Source organism: Hemiscyllium ocellatum, chromosome 9 (assembly GCF_020745735.1).
Source record: "Hemiscyllium ocellatum isolate sHemOce1 chromosome 9, sHemOce1.pat.X.cur, whole genome shotgun sequence".
NCBI lineage: Eukaryota > Metazoa > Chordata > Chondrichthyes > Orectolobiformes > Hemiscylliidae > Hemiscyllium > Hemiscyllium ocellatum.
The window spans coordinates 24,465,966-24,469,902 of record NC_083409.1 but is presented as its reverse complement, the minus strand read 5'-3'; positions in this window follow the sequence as shown (position 1 = coordinate 24,469,902).

Below are 3,937 nucleotides of genomic sequence, written 5' to 3'. Positions count from 1 at the left end.
AGTCACCCTCTGCCTCCGACGCTGCTGGGAAAATAACCCCAGCCTATTCATCCTCTCCTGATAGCTCAAACCCTCCATGCCCAGCAACATCCTTGTAAATGTTTTCTGAACCCTTTTGAGTTTAACACCATCTTTCCTATAGCAGGGAGACCGGAATTGCACGCAGTATTTCCAAAAGTGGTCTAACCAATGTCCTGTACCGCTGCAACATGACCTCCCAACTCTTCTACTCAATGCTCTGACCAATAAAGGCAAGCATGCCAAATGCCGCCTTTACCACCCTGTCTACCTGTGACTCCACCTCCATCTTGCGGATGCTCAGTCATCGTGTTCAGGCAGGACAGTGGTCAGGAGGTATTTTTGACACATTATAAATGCTATCCATGGGTATGGTGGGAATCTTGAACTGTGACCCATTGGTCTTTGAATTGACTGGTGGGGCAGGTTTGAGAGGTCAATGCAAGGGGAAGGGGTGTGGTGTCTCTTGTTGTTATTCCTGTTAACAATCTCTGATATTTCACTCCCAGGTCTGATAAATAGAGAGGCCATACGAGACAAACTGTGGACAAAGCTCAACCTGAAGTACATAAAAGACGGAAACCAAATCATAACCCGACCCAAAACGGTCCCCAGGTAAGGCTGTGTCACAACAGGACAGAGCATGGAACCCAAGCACTGTCCCCCCACAGTTCACTTCATGTCAGGGTATGAGGGTCCCACATGTGTCTGAGCTCTAACTCTGTCCCTTTAGATGTCCTGTGCCTCATATTAGCTCAGAATGCCCTGTGAAGCTCACAGTTCACAGAGACCAGGGGTCAGGCCGTAAGATTGTTAGCTCACTGTAAATGGTCTCTGAGCTATCAGTGAGGGTCACCGGTTCCCAGTGTTTGGTGATTTTGAATTGCAGTCGCAGACTGACTGTAACCAAAAACCAAATATAACAACACATCATAGTATACTTTGACTTTGATAGGGGACAGTGGAGAGGAAGCTTTACTCTGTATCTAACCTGGTGCTGTCCCTGTTGTGGGAGTCTTGGATGGGGACAGTGTAGAGGGAGCTGTACTCTGTATCTAACCCAATACTGTCCTTGTCTAGGGAGTGTTTGATAGAAACAGTGTAGAGGGTTTGTACTCTGTATCTCACCCAGTGCTGTTGCTGTGCTGGGAGTGATTGATGGGGACAGTGTGGAGAATGCTTTAATCATTACCTCACCCCATGCTGTGTTTGTGCTGGAAGTGTGTGATAGAGATGTTGTCGTGGGTAATGGTGAGTGTGGGAGCTGGTGTGGAGATGCCTCTGAGCTGCTGTGTGTCTCTGCAGGAACCTGATGGATCTGCTGATGAACCCGATGGCTGTCCTGTTCTTCCAGCGGTTTCTGGAAGCCTATGATGCAGATGCTCCGCTGCGGTTCTGGCAGGCAGTTGAAGACCTCCACAGCCTCCACACTGAGAAACAGAGACAGCGTGGCATTAAATGGATCCTCAGCAACTTTTTCAATCCTAATCTCGGTGCAGGTGAGTGGTACACTGTCACTCAGGCCTTTCATTCCTGGTGTGAGGCTGTCCAATTCTCAACTGCACTCTGGGCTGCTTATCTGTCTGAGCTAGTATGCTAATAACCATTTAAGACACATTGTCATCACATTGTCACTATATTGTTGCTTGAGCTCAGGTCTCCCTGTTTTGAAAGATTTACAAGGATGTTGCCGGATTTAGAGGGTTTGAGCTATAGGGGAAGGCTGAATAGGCTGGGGCTATTTACCCTGGAGCATCAGATGGGTGACCTTGTAGAGGTTTATAAAATCATGAGGGGCCTGGATAGGCAAGGTCTTTTCCCCAGGGTAGGGAAAACTACAAGGCATAGGTTTAAGGTGAGAGGGGAAATATATAAAAGGGACCCAAGGGGAAGATTTTCCACACAAAGTGGTGCGTGCATGGAATGAGCTGCCAGAGGAAGTGGTGGAGGCTGGTACAATTGCAGCATTTAAAAGGCATCTGGATGGGCATATGAATAGGAAGGGTTTGGAGGGATATGGGCCAAGTGCTGGCAATAGATTAATTTAGGATATCTAGTTGGCATGGATGAATTGGACTGAAGGGTCTGGTTCTGTGCTGTACATTTCTATGATTCCATCTTAAATGGGTCACTTGAGGCATGGCATGGTGAAGAATGTGTGCTATTGTTTGTAGCTGATTAGCACGATATTAGTCCAGAAACTGAAGTACCTGCCAAGCGATAGTTATATTGTGATGTGAATTGTAGGACTTACACATGTGCATTCTTTAGTGTTATATGGTGAGTCTTTGCATCTGGTGTGTCTGAAGTTAATCTTTAACTTGTAAATATTTCTGTAACCAAAGGCATTTCTTTTGAAAACAGCATTTGAAGCCTAGCAGTAGAGTGAATGGATTTGTGCACTAATGGACTGTCATCTACTTTAGAATTTTTTTTAAAGGATAAGCCCACAACTGAGAGAGAGGTGGTGGTGGTGAGTAGGGTAGTGAAGAGAGAGAGAGAGAGAGAGAGAGAGAGAGCTGCCAACTTTTCCCTTCACCCTAACAGGGACAAACTGTCCCTGGACTCTTAACATTGCACTTTTAAAAGCCTCCCATTTTCCAGTCATTCCTTTTCTACCAATCAACGCGCCTCTTGGTGCTGCTGATGGCTTTACAAAGATTGTACCTAGATTTTCTGTATAGGTAAGGGTCACCTGACTTTAACACTTCACACCTGAACTTCAGTCGGGAGTGGGTCCCCTGGTTCATCCACTGTTTCCAGTTGTGGAACACTCGAGTTAACTTCTTTGGTATGTAGTCATGTACAGACTTACTAATGGCAGTGGCATGCTCATTTTGGTTGTTACCTCAGACCAGCACTGTACTGGATCCTCACACTTCAGTTTCTGCTTGTAAACTGGGAGAAGGAGCACAGCCTTATGGTCTGATTTACTCCTTTCCAGGTGGGGAATAGAGTGATAGGCGTCTTTGATGGATGGAATTTAATCAAGGGGTTTAGTGGAGGTTTTCTATAGAATTACGTATTTCTGGGAGTAAGGTGTTCAGGGTGGTATGTATAAAGAAAAGCTAACATCTTGGGAGTAAGTTACACGCTGGAATCTAATTGAGGGGTTTGGAGTAATTTATATATAGAGAAAGGGATATACCAAAGTATGTTACATACTGGAATATAGTTGAGGCGTTTGGGGGAAGGATTAACATGGAATAACATATACCTGGGAGTGAATTACATAGTGGATTCTATTTGAGGTGTTCAGGGTGGTTTATATATCAAAAAGCAGATTTCTGGGAGTGAGCTACAGGCTGGAATCTAATCCAAAGGATTGAGGAGTTTATATATAAAACATCAGATCCTAGAGTAGGTTACAGTTTGGACCCTAATTGAGAGGTTTGGGATGGTTTACATATAAAATAATAGTGAGTGAGTTATAGACTGGAATCTAATTGAGGGGTTTGGGTTGGTTTATATATATAGATTCCTGGAGTGAGTGGTAGACTAGAATCTAATCAAGGGATTTGGGGTGGGAAGCTTATAATATCGTGTCACATGCACATCCTCTCCAGTGTTATTACTGATGGGGCCTGGTATTAATCCTTTTTGTGATTCCCACTGTCTGTTGGTTTTAGTGTTGTGTTTCCATACTCAGTCCATGGGAAACAGTTGATTCCCTTTGCTGCAGCCAGTGCTCTATGGGCATTGGCTTGGGAGTGTCCGATGGGCGAAAAACCAATTGCGATGGTGAACTGAGCAGCGGCTGTCCCGAGAGCAGAGTGCAAAAATGTGGTGTGATTGTGTCGGTTCACTCAGTTATTTTGTCTTCCTCTTACTTGCTTACATCCACAGAGCAGTTTCTCCAATGCGAAGCATCGATTATCAAGCAGATTATGGAAATGATTAAGTCTGGTGAGCAAGTCAC